This window comes from Zootermopsis nevadensis, unplaced genomic scaffold, assembly GCF_977971745.1.
Source record: "Zootermopsis nevadensis isolate Lab colony 2312 unplaced genomic scaffold, Znev_1.0 Znev_ptg000022l, whole genome shotgun sequence".
NCBI classification, from domain to species: Eukaryota; Metazoa; Arthropoda; class Insecta; order Blattodea; family Termopsidae; genus Zootermopsis; species Zootermopsis nevadensis.
The window spans coordinates 6752578-6768923 of NW_028259154.1; the positions used below are offsets into that span (position 1 = coordinate 6752578).

General features: G+C 39.2%; 1 protein-coding gene and 1 long non-coding RNA gene across 4 annotated transcripts in view; one reads left to right on the forward strand and one right to left on the reverse strand.

Moving 5' to 3' along the window:
* LOC110833721 (NADPH:adrenodoxin oxidoreductase, mitochondrial-like) overlaps positions 1-12433 on the reverse strand; it is a 63994-nt gene extending 51561 nt beyond the window's left edge. For 2 of the 3 annotated variants that reach the window (XR_015536528.1, XM_087353714.1), the window contains exons 1-2: positions 12274-12433; positions 3515-3562 (exon numbers count right to left, since the gene is read on the reverse strand). The gene's annotated coding sequence lies outside the window, so the exon portion shown is untranslated. Of the gene's footprint in view, positions 1-2706; positions 2946-3514; positions 3563-12273 lie in introns of those variants that run through there. The other variant, XR_015536530.1, reaches the window with a different exon arrangement.
* On the forward strand, positions 153-1757 carry LOC147872973 (uncharacterized). The gene is made up of 2 exons (XR_015536536.1): positions 153-306; positions 597-1757. It is a non-coding gene; the product is annotated as an uncharacterized LOC147872973 (long non-coding RNA).
* Positions 12434-16346: the final 3913 nt, after the last annotated feature.

A 16346-nucleotide genomic window follows, 5' to 3' on the forward strand; every position in this document is an offset into this window, starting at 1 on the left:
ATTCCAGCTGCTGATACGCTGTGCAAGGGTGCGAAACAATTGCTCAAAATTCGAATATATATATATTTACAATTCGCGCATGCGTCTGACGGCAGTGCGGCCTAGTAGTGGCATGGTATTCACGGGTACAATGCAACGAAGAGGGGGGGCGGGGGGGGGCAGGCGCTGAGAATTTAGTCTTCGAGGAGCAAGAAGCTTCTGTCTGCGCAGAACAAGCCAAATGCGAAATAGATAATGTGCAAATAAACCTTTAATTCGATGTTCGTGGTGTTAATTGAATATGAGCGTCAAAAATAACGAGAAAATGTAAGTAGTTCTTAAAACGGATTTTTATTTAATAGTCTAACAAAGCAGCATATAAAAATTAAAATCATTATCTATCCGATTAATTAAAGAATATAGTACGACTAATGTAGCAAAACATCTATTTTCCTACGTTGTATATTAGTACATGTACGTAGTAGGCCAGGGATGAGCGATGAACTACTTCGGAACCCCTTCCCACTCATAAATTATCATCCTCTGACGCCACATAAATACTCAAGCTGCTCTTAATTGTTCTCTGGTTACGTAACGATGCAGTTTCAAATTCACAGGTTCAACAGAACCGAATGAGACAGATGGCATGAATACAGACGACTGTTGGAATGGGCCAGCCGTAGCATTCGCATGCAAAGGCGGCAAGAAACCTCATTCAAGATACCACTAGACCTAGATGTTTGATAATGTGAATAAAAAAAACACTCTATCTGATACCAAAAGCTGCATGTCAGTCAATACTTTGAGTCTGCTGAGAATTCAATATTTACACCATAAATATTTTAAGTAATTTTCCTTCAAAACAATTCAATGCTAACCCTTATTGCTCCAGAGACCAAAATCAAATGCCCATTAAAATCCGTACAGTGCTTCTCTAGTTGTTACACGCTGACAAACGAATGGTCGGACAAACATGGCGAAGTCAACAGGATCATTTTTTTAACTTTCATTGCAAGCACGCTAACCGAAAATAGTTGGGATATAAATGAAAATGACCATCAGGAAACAGGAAAGTGAGCTTACCCACAAACGTTGGTTCAATACTAACTATTAGACTGAACACATGTTATACCAGTCCCAGAGCCGGAATGCATCCACGTCAACTGCAAGGCTTAAAACCAAATGACAATGTATTACACCATTAAACTTTCAATTAATCTGCTTCAACACTCTGTTAAAAAAAACTTTCACTTCTACACACCATTCTTCCATTCATTCTTCAGTAAAAGCCTCAATGAAAATAACTGGTTTCAGTGTGGGTTTATGCCAAATGCTTGCTACTGAAAACACCTATATGGGAGGATAATATTAAAATGGATTTGAAAAAAGAGTGTGAAGGTGTTGACCACATTCCACTCACCGGAAGACAACAGCATTCAACAGAAAATTTTAAATCAACACTGCAATTAACTTTCAGGTTCCATAAAATCAAGGCATTTCAACTTGTCAAGGAAGCAACAAGTTTAATTTTTTGTCAGCTGAGTATTTTGAGTTTCCTGTAAAGGAAGTTGATACCTTCTGACATTTCAGAAATGTAGCTTCAAGGATTACTGCAACACCTGATGTGTTTAACAATACCTTACTGTCAACAACATTAATCTATAATTCTTCTATAGAAGTAGAAATGTAAGTGTTGAGAAATGCAAATGCTATTTTACTGTATGTGCTACCTGTTTTGAAAAAGAACTTTTCTACATATTACACAAGTTAACTTTGGACACTTGGCGTTTCACCTTAACATTACTCCAGTATTTCCAGATGGTCAGTTTAAATAAATGTAAATTTAGTGACCACGTTTTGGTTACTTACCAATGACAATCCAGTGACCATACAGAGTTCTCTTACAAGCAAAATATACAAATTTAAAACCAAATTATGAACAAAATAATACACATCAACTGTGGTCAGCAAGACCACAAGGTGTCACAACCACCTAGAAGACCACACAGCATCAAAACCAATACAGTCAACATCTTCACTGCCAAGAGAACCTCAAATCTTAAAGAAATACACCCACAGAAGTTAAATTAGTATCAGTAGGAATTAGCCCCTTCTCAGATGCTCAATATGACCTTGGTAGATAATTCCAACAGTATCCAAAGATTGTGTCCCAAACTTTTTGAAAGCTTTCTTGTGTATTCTACTGATGCAATGGTTCTGACTGACATTGCAGTCATATACAAAAATACACCAGAAGTGAGATTCAAAGATCTAGGGAGCAATGGTTCTGAGCTTTATGGTCAATCAATCTTTCAGAAACCACTTATCAACCTTCTTGAACTAATGCATTTTCCAACTCAGGAAATAAAACGTTCTGAAATGTATCAAATCTGGAGCTAATTTAAATTCAAGAAGACAATACTGCTAGTGCACCATGAGAAGTCTACTGGGAGTGAGGTGGACATAAGTGGTTATGCTATACCCTTTAATAAAATATGTGTCCACACATGAAACACAATATACTGCACGAAAGCAGAAATATGCAGAGAGCACATGCAAGTAAGATCACCCATTCTACCACTCCTGTTTCCCAGCAGACTTTTTGCAGAGCATTTACAGTAATTTGTTCACAAAATTATTTTAAAGCGTACTCTTTCTTCGGAAAAACCCAAGCACCTAGCAATTTTTAACACTACTAATCTGCAAATACTATAAACTCAAACTTACTTTGTGCTATGTAACGTAAACCCATGATCCGCATTAGCAACTGCTTCACTCATTCTACTCAGCTACATCACACCACCTCTTTAACACCTGCTAGGCATGTTTGTGTTAGACTAGAGAAGATAAATACTTTCACACTCATACCAAGCCACTCTCAATTATTCATGATGCTACTTGTGCATGAGCAATGTCAGTAACAAATACTGGGATGCAAATAAGTGTGCTACATAAGCAAGTACAGCAAAGAATTTTACTGAAAATAATCAGGGTATGTTACACATTGCACTGATTTGCACATTAGCCTATTTGAGATGGCATAAGTCAGCAGGATCACTTGTGTTCGATTCCCAGGAAAGGCAGGGCTATATTTCTACATCACCACATCCTGATTAACTACAAGGCCAGCGCAGCCTCTTATTCAATCAGTACGTGCAAAAAATTAGTACATGATGTAAAATATAGATCTCATTAAGATCTACATTTTCTACACAAGAAGTATGTTAATATGGTGAATATTTTACAAAATACAGACACATTATTTCTCAATGGGTGCAGCGTGATGTGTGTAGTGCAATTAGCTTTGCAAAAATACATCTCTATCTGCAATAAAGTAAAATCAAGACAAGTAGGCATATAAAATAGTAGGGAACATAGTGGAAAATACATGTATGCTACCATTTCACACGTTTTAAGCTAACTCACATTGCAGAACGAAACATTTGTAAATACTCAGCTAATACATGTGAACCAAAATACTGTGTTATAAAACATTAACTTTTATAGTAAACAAAATTTAATGGCATAAGCTTACCAGCTGACGAGTGAACTTCTCGATTTTTCATTCAGCTTCTGTTGGTCCCTGAAAACAAATTACAACCACTGATAAATATTGTATCATGTCCTTAATATGCTCCTTCGTAAAATAAACACAAGACTACATTCCAACTTCCTGAGACCATATGAACAGGATAGCAATGTATTAACTGTCTGATGTGTATTCAGGAGGGATCTAATTTAATTCATGGCTGGAGTAACAGCTATACTACTTGAGATTCACATGGTGATAAATATGATGGTAGTCATCTCATAAAATGCAGCATAAGGTAGTATGGTAGACATTGAATGCTGGAATAGTACTTTAACACTTCTTGTTGACATTTAAATGGCCTGCTGCTCTGCTTTCACTTACATAATTTGTTATTAATAACTTAAAATATAAAGGCTAAGTAGTGACAAGTTTATGTCCTTGTTGATCACAACAGAAATCTTATCTCAAAAATAAGATCTCATATTCCAAAAGACAAGACAAGACATGAAAACTAAATGACAAGATTGGTGGATTAGTGAGTGTGGTCACTTTCAAAATATTTGCCTCTATCTTCACACACATTCAGCCCCTGACATGCCCAAAAGCACTGCTAGAAATCAACTTCTAAATGTCTTTACATCTTATAATAATTTCAAATGATACCCTTTCAATATGTTTCATTTTAGAAATATGAACATTAAAAGGTCACCAGGGTCAAATCAGATGACTCACCAAAAATCAGTTTTTTCTAGTGCTCTATCTGAATATACTGTTATTAACTCAAAATTCCCCTCTCTAGCTATAGGTTCAGTTTTCAGTCTTCCAGACCAGGGCTGTGGAGTCAGAGTCGGAAACAATTTTAGGTGGAGTTGGAGTCGGCAAAATGTACCGACTCCGACTTCGATATAAAATCTTAAGAAAATATTATTTTAACACTTTTGCTACCATGTGAGCCACTGGTGGCCTCACACTTAAGGAGATTCAATGACGTGTTGAGTCACATGGTGTGGGAATAATTCTTTGTAACTTTGGCTCTGGTACCTTAATAATACAAACTGTCTACAAATCAACCGATTTCTGCAATAACCATTAGACTTATATTTAAATATAGGTTATAAGTCTAAAAACCGTCTGATGATTCACATGGTGGTGATGAAATCTCTTGTGGTACCATTTACCATTTTAGTAGGTTTATCATTATTAATACATATGGAGGTTTTATGAAGGATTCAGAGGTTTTAGGACCGACTCCACAGCCCTGTTCCAGACTGTGTATTTTTCCACTGAAACTTTGGCATTTTATTTCAAGCCATACAGAAAGATCATGCCTCATCAAAAGTCTGTAATTTGATGGTTGGGCTTTCTCTGTAAACTTGATGAAAGTCTGTGGAACTTCCAGTACAGACCCTCAGTTAAAGTCAATCTCACAGTTCTTCTATCCATGTTAGGTTCTTCTGTTACTTTCCAAACAGTCTAGTGACAATCATTTCTCAGTATTTGTTACTTTCTTCCAAATTTAAGAAAGTTTTTTTTATGGCCACCACACCTTTCATCATCTGCAACATCATCCCTTTTGCTTTGAAATAACTAAACCCACACAAAAGCCAGTATTCTCACAACTGCTTTCAATAAATTTGCTGTTAACACTTTGTAAAATTCAAACATATTTTTTTCAAGTTTGACAAAATTTTAGAACTGATGCTATTCGAACAATCATTAAAGGCATAGCCTAACAGCACAAAGGAGGTGGTGACATGAACCCCACAAATATTAGACGTGACCCTAAGAAACTTACTAAATTACGCTCAAATATAAAAATCTAATAAGCGGCAACACAGAATACAAAATTGATTTTTCTAGTATCAAAATTAACCATTTATCAGAAACGAAATTACATGAAGCTGAAGACAATAATGAAAATGCAGACTATAAGTACAGATGAGCATTCAGACATAACAGCAGATGCGAGCATTTAGTGAATACAAAATAATTTCCAGAATATTGTGAGCTCAACAAATCTCAGTCTTTTAAGATGTTCTGATACACTATAAAACATCAACTAAAGTGTTTATGTCAATCAGGCAATTACCTCAGTTCTTATACTTTGCTCAACTGAATCTGCAGAATGGAAGTAATGAGTACAACTTGTAATATTATGAAGAGATTTCACTAGACACTTACTACACTTAAAATTGTCAAAATTTCCTTTTAAAGGAAAATTCATAGTGCCTATAAAACCAAAAAATCAAACATTTTAGTATTATGACATTCAGTCATGCACCCTCTTCAATCAGACAGTTCTGCCACATGTTAACAATTTATTGTCCCTGTTAGAATCCCAAGAACTGTTTGGTATATGACTGTTGAATCATACTTTCATGGACATGAATTCAAACACACATAAACATTTTTTTAAGAAATTGGCAATACTAATGAGTTTGTTCATGCTGGATCATGTTGCTATGTACATAATTGTGAGAACTCAGATTTCCTGCCATATAATATTAATTGAGAACTCCTCATCTCAAGTGCCTCTGATAAATGGGAGGGTATGTTAAGCCTTAAAACAAAGTTATAATTTGTTAAATATAAAAAGGAAGATACTAAACATATACATAATTAATTTACTTCCATGCTTATCAATGACCAAAAACAAATGATAATTCACTGAAAAATCCAACTAATAACCTCAGATTATCTTCTGTGCATACACTTCTGTTTTGGACTAAAATCAGAATTGCAACAACTTTTACTTCAACAAAGATTAATGCAGGAATTAAAAGTTTAACATTTCTTTTACCTTCCCTTGATATGTAATTGCATTACATAGTTTTCTAGCAGAGAAAATAAAAATGGTAAATATGAACAAACAAAATGCAGAATAGTTGGTGAAGGCAATAAACAAAACTATAACCTTGTGTTTGGCAGAAAATTTGTTATAATTGTTTTTCTTACCCTCCCTCATTAAATGCAATTAATAATCATTCTACAATAAAAAGTAAATAAAGTAAAGCTATCCCACTACACGCCATACAGGTGCTTGAGGAGAGACTTCTTAACATCAGCACTAGATGTGGTGAATGGTCAGCATCACGCCCTGGCTTAGCTTTACCCCTAGGAAAGGACCATGATACCCACTCAATAAAAGGCTGGGTGGGCCCCAGAGCCAGCCTGGACATAGAGACTAGAAAAAAAACCCTGATCATCCAGTCTGTAGCTACTCACTATTCTGACTGAGATACCCTGGCTCCCAATCATTCTACAATCCTTAATTTAAGCCACCTAATGTCAGCTGCTGTTCTTATAATAAAAGAATTGGCTTTTATTACATTATAAATCATTTTACATAAAGTGGTAATAATTTTGGCTGGTATATTTCTTGTTAGCTCTTCTTCTTATAAACCTGAGAACCATAGTTTAAAACTATGGTCCTACTAAGTCCTTTCCATCAGCGAGGAGAAAAATAATTAAAAGAATGAGATCAAAACCTTACAGTAATGAATCAGGGTCACAGATTTATGAACTCAGTGTCCCTCTGTGTGTACTAATATAAGTGACTGGCAAGAAGGTTAATAAAAACCAATTTCAATATAATTTAGGCACACACATGAGAAGAATAAAAATGAGACTGCAACCAAAAATACCAATACTGTATTTTAATTTGACCAAGCCTAGCCCTTATTTTCCATCTAAAAGCATTTGACCTATAATAATATATCACATCATAGAGAAATAGTTTTACTGATATATCAATTGCTTAAACATTGCAAGATTATCACATATGTACTATCTCTGCATTGTGATAGCTTATTCAAACACATGTCAACCTTATGCACCCCACGGTACCGCATTCCATCCAGTTCCCTAAACAAGTCACATTAACAGAATATCACACCTAAAATATTACCTGTGATACATGTGAAACGGTGAAAAACATTAAAAAGGTTGCTGCACACAAAATGTTGGAGTTAAAAAAAATATTATGCACCTATATAAAATGGTGCCACGCCACGGTGGTCTAGCGGTTAGAACGCTGGCCTTGTAATCCTGGGGTCTCGGGTTCGATTCCCGGCGGTGCCCGAATTTATAACTTGTGTTGGGCAAGGCCGTGGTCTAGGCAACACGGAGTTTTCCTCCGTGGCATCCCAACAATTACTCCATTCACACTCAGAGGAAGGCAATGGCAAACCACTTCTGGATCATCTGCCAAGAACGTATATGAACAGGTCCCAGTCCGAGAAAAGGATGGAAGAATCCTGTTCATATGGACCTGTCGTCAGACAGAACACTAAATAAATATAAAATGGTAGATGGTTCATCAATTAATTGGTAAGAATCTGGATAGAAATGGCCATTTTAAGTTTCTGCCCCATTACTTTTCTCAGGAGAATACAGAAATGCGCAGAAAACCTCACTTAGAGCAGCTAGTCTCCAGGCTGAGATGTGAACTTGATACCCCTTGAATATGTAAAAGCTTACATACTGTTCTTGTGTGTGCACACACAAGACAAAACAGACACTGACTATTTAAGAGCACTAACTAGAACAGCAACTGCCTGAACTACAAATGAAAATGATCAGCAAACTTGGTCAGTATAAACATCACCAACATTTTGGCAGTCAATATTATGAATGTGATTGATTTGCAATGATTGTATAGTTTGACTTTATGGAGTCATTAGTAGCAAATGTAACTTTGACCTTAGAGATGCAGACAATACATTCCTTCAAAATGTGAGTAATAACCTACAAAAAACTACGCAGTGTCACAACCCATGAGACTCGATCGACAACTACAGGAAAGATTAATCAAGCACAAGGAAGGACAAACATGTCACTAATGACTAATTTTGTTAAAGAAACTGCTGAGCAGTAATGAGTAAGTTAGTTGCCTTCTAATAAATCATTATGCACTTTCAACAAATTGTCCTTTGTAACCTTGCAACGAGTGAGTCTATAAGAAAGGATAAATGTGGCCCCATGTTTGGAAAGGTTTGATAAATCTTACCCTTAGCTAAGTTAACGTAACTTGACAAAATAAATTCATGTCCTTAGCTGCCTGCTTTCCAAACAACAAATACTGCAGATGTCATCTTCAAGAAAGTTTGTTCCATGCATTCAAATACTTATATTTTATTTATTTATAATGCAAGGCCAGCTCTATGACAAGGCCAACCGACTGGATGAGAAGGAGATGGAATTGGAGCCAGAAGAAGAAGTAGAAGAGGACGACAAAGGTCCAGAGATACTGAAGAGCGAGGTAGATAAAGGATATGAGAAGAAGAAATGCTATGGGAGATGATGAAATCCCATCGGACTTATTGAAAGAACTTGGAGAGAAAGGAGTGAAGGTTCTTACTAGACTCGCTAACAAGATATACACCTCCGGTGAGTGGCCCAAGGACTTTCTGGAAGTAACAATGATTCCGTTACAGAAGAAAAAGAATTCCAAGAAGTGCGGCGATTACAGGACCATCAGCCTAATCTCACATGCGGCGAAGATAATGACGAGAATACTGACTAAAAGACTAGAAAAGAAGATAGAGGAAGTGATCGGAGACGACCAATTTGGATTCAGGAGAGGAAGAGGAACCAGAGATGCCATCGGATTTATGAGAATAATTTCAGAGAGAGTTCTCGATGTCAAGGAAGAAGTATGTGCCTGCTTCATCGACTGGAAGAAGGCTTTCGATCGAGTAAAATGGAAGAAATTAATGAGGATCCTACAGAGAATTGGAATTGATTGGAGAGATAGAAGACTAATCGAAAACTTGTACATGCAGCAAAAAGTCAAAGTGAGACTGGACTCAGGAGACACCAACAGCGTTGAGATAGGTAGAGGTGTAAGACATGGGTGCTGCTTATCACCAATTCTTTTTAACCTGTACGGGGAATGGCTTGCCAAGGAAGCTGTGGAGGGAACAGGAGACTTCAAAATTGGAGGAAGAGTGATAACGACTGTAAAGTATGCAGACGACTTAGTAGTATTGGCGAAGGAAGAGGAGGAATTACAGAACATGATGGACAAGTTAGTGGAAACAGGTAGAGAGTATGGAATGAAAATCAACATTGAAAAATCAAAGGTAATGAGGATAGCACCGAGAGCAGAACCATTGAACGTTGTAATTGGAAACAAACAGATGGAGAATGTGGAGCATTTCAAGTACTTGGTAAGCATAGTCACGACGGACGCTCTGTGCACCAAGGAAGTAAAAGCAAGGATAGCCATGGCCAAGGCAGCTTTCGTCAAGAAGAGGATACTTCTCACTAGCAAGTTGGGCTTGGAGATGAAGAAGAAACTAGTGAAGTGTTACGTATGGAGTGTAGCGCTGTATTGAGCAGATACTTGGACACTCAGGAAGAAGGAACCGAAATACCTGGAGAGTTTTGAAATGTGGTGTTGGAGAAGAATAGAGAAGATCAGGTGGACGGATCGAGTGACCAACGAAGAAGTATTGAGGAGAGTCAACGAGCAAAGAAGCATTCTGCAGGCGATTACACGAAGGAAAGCTAACTGGCTGGGACATATTATGAGAAGGAATGGATTACTGAGTGATATCACCGAAAGCCAGGTTAAAGGAAAGAGAGGACTAGGAAGAAGATTGATACAGCTAACCGACGACCTTAAACAAGGAAAGAAGATGACGTTCCAGGAATTAAAGCGAGAAGCCGAGAATAGGGACAACTGGAGAGCTCTTTTTGGGCAGAGCAATGGACCTGTCGTAAGACAGAACACTTAATAATAATAATAATAATGCAAGGCCAGAGAGCTATCACACAGTATCCCTAACATTGCAAATAGATTAAACATAAGAAATGCAGGTTACAATACAATTCAGAACATTTTGTCTTCCCATCTGCTACATTAAAAAATAAAGACTCAATTAGAGAAAACTATATTATGTATGTGGGTGTGAAACTTGGTCTCCCAATAAGGAAAGAGCATATGTTGAGGTTGTTACAGTAGTAAAAATGTCAATTGTCCTTTCCTATGTTGTGATTCCACTGGTCTTGTGGTTACCAACATTTTGGAAAAATGTACTGCGTCCATTTTCAGAGCAGCACTTCTAAACAGAGGCAATATAACCTGTACTAACAGAAATTATGCAACTAAGCTCTTCGGGGGGGCTGGTCAAGTTTTTAAAACGCAACCACCCCCTTTCGGGGGGGGGGGGGTTGCGTTTTAAAATCTTGAGTAAGAAACTAAATCAACAACCCGAATGGGGGGTTAAAACACTTGAATGGGGGGTGAAAACACTTTAAAATCTTGAGTAAGAAACTAAACCAACCTTCCCGAATTGGTTGCGTTTTAAAATTTTGAGTAAGACACTAAACTAACCCCCCTTCGGGGGGGGGGGTGGTTAGTTTAGTGTTGTTAGTTTACTCAAGTCATTTGTTTACTCGGCATTGTTGTGTTGGTACAACAATGCCGAGTAAACAAATATAACGTAACATTGTTTGATGACGTAATTATTTGGCTACAAATTGTATGACGACGACGAAAAAACACAAATTTTTATAGTACTAGAGCAGGGCGCTCCTTTCGGAGCTCCTACGGGGGGGTTGGTCAAGTTTGTAAAACGCAACCAACCTTGGTTAGTCCCAAAGGGGAGTTAGTTTAGTGTCTCATCCAAGTGCTTTAACCCCTGAGTTAGAAACTAAACTAACCCCCCCGAATGGGGGGTTTACACACTTGACCAAACCACCGAAGGGGTTTGGTTGCGTTTTAAAGTCTTGAGTAAGACACTAAACTAACCCCCGTGTATAAACAAATATAAGGTGATATTGTTGATGACGTCATTTTTTGAGAACGATGGCTAATCCTTTCGGAGCGCTTCTTGTAATCTGATATTTTACTTCTTTACGTCGCTGATCAGAGGCCAACAGTTCTTGGTCAGTCAACTTTCTACGTCCAAACCCACCCTTGCAAGTCTTCCTTTTTTCTAATCTGTTTTCTGTTGAAGAGTTCTGATGTTTTAGTTCTTTACGTCGCTGTTCAGTGGCCATCTGTTCTTGGTCAGTCAACTTTCTACGTCCAGCAACACCATTGCTAATCTTCGTCTGTTTTTTCTTATTCTTTTTTTCTCTTCTGTTCTTGTTGTATACGTTTTTCTATGTTTATCAATGTAACTCTCCCTTCGTTTTTCTTTATTTATTAAATAGGTCTGATGTCTTAGTTCTTTACATCGATGTTCAGAAGCCACCTGTTTTTGGTCAGACAACTTTCTACGTCCAACCCCACCCTTGCAAGTCTTCGTTTGTTTTCTTCTGCTCTTCTCTTCTTGTTGAATAAGTTTTTCTGCGTTTATCAATGCAAATCTCCCTTCGCTTTTCTTTACTTGTTAAGTAGGTCTGATATTTTAATTTTTTACGTCGCTGTTCAGAGGCCCACTGTTCTTGGTCAGTCAACTTTCTACGTCCAATCCCACCCTTACAAAGCTTCGTCTGCTTTTTTCCCCTTCTGTTCTTATTGAATACGTTTTTCTACGTTTATCGATGTAATTCTTCTTTCGCTTTTCTTTATTTCTTAAATATGTCAGATACAGTACAGAGGACAACTTTTCTAGGTCAGTCAGACGTTTTAAAATCTTGAGTAAGACTCTAAACTAAGTCCCCCGAATGAGGGTTAAACACTTGAACAACCCACGTTTTGGGGAGGGTTGGTTGCGTTTTAAAATCTTGATTAAGGCACTAAAGTAACCCCCTTCCGGGGGTTAGTTTAGTTTCTTTTTGGTTGAATATTATTATTAGTATCAGATTACCTTTTTGGTGTTGGCAACGTCTTCTTTCACTTTCCTTCATTTCTTAAATAGTTTTATGTCGCTGTTCGGAGGCGATGTGCTGCTTCTGGAGCAGTGATAATGCGACTGGCTTGATAGTTTTTGATTTCTTTGTTGTGAAGCGTTATTTGTTTCCTCGGCATTGTTGTGTTCCACAACAATGCCGATTTTGTTTATAGTTGACATTGTTGATGACGTAATTTATTGACGACAACGACTAATCACAAATTTTTATAAGGAGATAAAAAATTGATAGTGGAACCACGGTTCCGGAGAATCTAACGTAAATACGTCTATACGGAAAGAAAGTTTATATATTAGCTTTCATTACAACAATATTAACAGCAATGCCGAGTAAACAGATGGCGTTTTCTAGGTAACATAACAATGCACGCAAGCTGATCATTGTTGTCGATCCATATTAACACATTGTTGATATGGATCTTACACGTTTTCCTTTCACATTTTCCTTTCACTTGTTTGCCGAATGACCCATCCGTATAGACGTATTTACATCAAAAAAGAAGATTATTATTATGAATTATTTAATTGGTCCACAAGCAGCCAAAAACTTCAGGCGTGTTGCCGTCATAACTCGGATGCTTGCAGCCCAGATGAAACTGTAATCACGGCTCGAACCACGAGATAGGCGGCTACAGTGAGTTGGGGTCGCGCGCACGCAGTAATCGGAGCGACCCAAGAAGCACGGCCTTTTGCATCCGGCTGAGTAATGCTGCAGCGTTACGCTGGCATGCCGGAATAAGCTTGATGTTGGCCGGCAGTGACGACTTGACTCCTCCAAGAACTCCGATTACAAGGACGATTAATTTGACAGTGAATCCTGGGTACAGCTGTCTTAGCTCAAACACAAGGTCTTGATACTTGGTCCGTTTTTCAGCCTCCTTCACAACTATGTTGGTTTCAGCCGGGGCCGAAAACTCGATGACATACATGGTGCATCCAGAGGTATCGATGAGAACGATGTCAGGTTTAGTGGCTGTTAACTGCCTGGTAGTGGGGAACGAATAGTTCCAATAAATTTTACACTTGTCGTTCTCAACGACGGACTCAATGTCCCCAGGAGCGTACGGCAAAATGGGTGTCTTATCTATGCCGTAAAAGTGTCTCAGGTGATAGTAAAGTATACGTAAAGCAGCGTTATGTCGATGAATGTAGGCGCAGCTGGCATAATGTTTACATGCCGACAAAAGATGCATCAACGTCTCTGGTTGCATTCGCATGCCCTGCAGACAGTATCCGCTACCCCCACACCCATCACCATTCGGCGGTACACAAGTGTGTTTTCAACACCATCTTGTCACGCTAAGATGAAACCCTCGGTTTCAGACTTTAGTCCAGCCGACCGTAGAAAGGCGAACGTCAGGTCTTTTGACAAGCCCATTTTTTCTACATTTTTGAAGAAGGCCCCATTCATGGGTTTATCTGCATGTTGCTTGAGCAACAAAGTTTGCTCAGCCTTCTTAACAGTGCCCTTGAATTGATCTGACGTCAGTGTCAAGAGGGGCAACTGTCTTCGCTGTCCAACTGAGCTGGTGTCGAAGTCAAATCCGAGGTCATTTGCTGCTCTCTTTGCCGCCTGAAATATAAACGCCCCTACACCCGCAGACTCATGCGAACACACGAATGTCAAGAGGGGATCAGAGCTATTAATGATGGAATGAGCTGTACCCAGAACTATCCTGTTGTGAAGATTCTCCAGACCCAAGAGACCTCTACCGCCAAGATGACGCGGGAGGTATATGCGTTGGACAGAAGATTTAGGGTGAAGACTTCGGTGCATGGTCATCATTTTTCTGGTGGCCCTGTCCAGGTTTTTCAACTTGTCAACTGTCCACTTCATTGCTCCAAAAGTATATAGCAGGATCGGAACAGCAAGCATGTTGGTGGCAGTGACTTTGTTTCTACCAGACAGCTCGGAACTCCAAATCTGTCGTAGGGTGTGTCTATACTTGCTGCACAGAGCCTCTTTGACCTTGGAGACATCTTGGACGTGACTCTCACTCACACCAAGATATGTATAGGACTCTTCGGCATCAAGATGGTGTATGATGTTTCCGTCCAAGAGTTGCACGTCTTCGCCGAAATCCCTATTTCTTCCCATTTTCAAATGCAGAACTGCACACTTGTCCAATCCAAATTCCATGCCGATATCCTGAGTGTATACTTGCACGGTGTTCAGTGCACTTTGAATGCCGCTGTCGCTGGCAGCATAAAGTTTTAAGTCATCCATATAAAAAAAGGTGACTTTGTGGCTACGAATGGACGGTGCACCGCACATAAAGCCACGTTCACGTCTTAGCACAACGGAAAGAGGAAGTAGCGAGATGCAGAAAAGAAGAGGGCTCAAGCTGTCACCTTGAAACACTCCGCGGTGGTAGCATACCAACTCAGTTGACACTACACGCTTCCCAGATGTTAGAATGAAGCGCGTTTTCCAGAGCGGTAGTAGATTTTCAAATCATCTCACTATGTCAGGTTGGACTTTCAGCACTTTGAGCAAGATGACAATTAGCTCATGAGAAGTTGTGTCAAAAGCTTTTTTGTAGTCCACCCAGGCCATTGACAGATTGCGCTTTTAATGGACCGCATCTTGACAGATGCATCTGTCAATCAACAGATTGTCCTTGCAACCTGCAATGCCACGTTTCGAACCCCGCTGCTCATATACCTCTTTCCAGATAGGGTCAATATGGTGCACTATGCGTTCGTTCAAGATGGAGGTGAACGCCTTGTATACAGTATTAAGACAGGTAATAGGTCGGTAGTTTTCCGGATTAGACAAATCTCCTTTCTTCGGAATAAGAACGGTACGCCCTTCTGTGAACCAAGGTGGAATGGGCTCTGTACCACACAAAAAAGATGTAAAGATACGAGATAGATGTTTGTGTGTGCTCGTGAAAGTTTTCCACCAAAAATTATTGATGGCATCTATTTCTTGGAGCAGAAAAATTCTTTTTGCCAGTAAAGGCACGTTTCACATCTTGTTCGGTGATCACTAGGGGCACATCATCATCTTCTAAATGACGATCGCAGAACTGCCTAAAGAGGCCAATGGCCGGAGAATCTATGTTCAACTGAAATCTAGTTTCGTAGAGTTTCTTCCAGAATGACTCGACCTGCGTTGCTGTTGGTGGGGTATGAACGACTGGAGTGTTTTTGCTGTTGAGACGGGAAGGGCATACACGAAAGATGGTGTTCTCCTTTACGGCCCTATAACGTTTCACTAACTTCTTCCTGTCCGCGGTTAGTGCCCGTATTTTGTCCAGAGAGTGCTGCTTGATGGTCAGCAGCGTATTCTTGTTCAGTGTGTGAAACTTAGCCTTGAGAGAGCGGACGATAAGCCTCAGCTTGGTGGTAAATCTCCGACCAGAGTTTACATACTCAATCACGCAGTGAATTCTGAACACCAGTTGCCTTTCCAACTTTAACTTCGCGTCCAGACGTTTTGTTTGCTGCTCAGCTTTTTCTGCCACTCTAAACGGGGCTCGGGTTACTAATAACCTGGCTGCAGCGTAACCGGCGCGATTGAAAGTAAGCATATCAGAATCATCTTTTAGGAATTCATCTGAGATTTCGTTTATTTCGGCCAGATGTTTGGCCCGCAGCGATATCTTGTGGTGAACTGTTCGCTGCCTGTCCTTCAGATATTCACAGGAGTTCAACAATTGGTAGAGCCGCGTTTTAATGTCGATATCAACAGTCGTAGCTGGGGACATGGTGCGATATTTTTAATTTCTTCCGCTTTATGCGGCGTAGCTGCAACTGGATCTTGCGGCTTGAAGTCAAAGCCTTTCCTTCGCAGATGGTTAACATAGTCTCGCAGGTTTTGTTGCGAAAGACCGGAGTGCTCAGGATGTATCTCGAACCAAAGGGAATGCATCCGTGCCATGTAACCTCTCCGCGAAGGATCACTGGTGGCGTGACACCCAAGAAGGCTGCTGATCCGATTTGTGCCCCTTATTATTATTATTATTATTATATTAACTTCTTACATTTACAATTACTTGCAACCAAATTATAAGTTAGAGTAATTT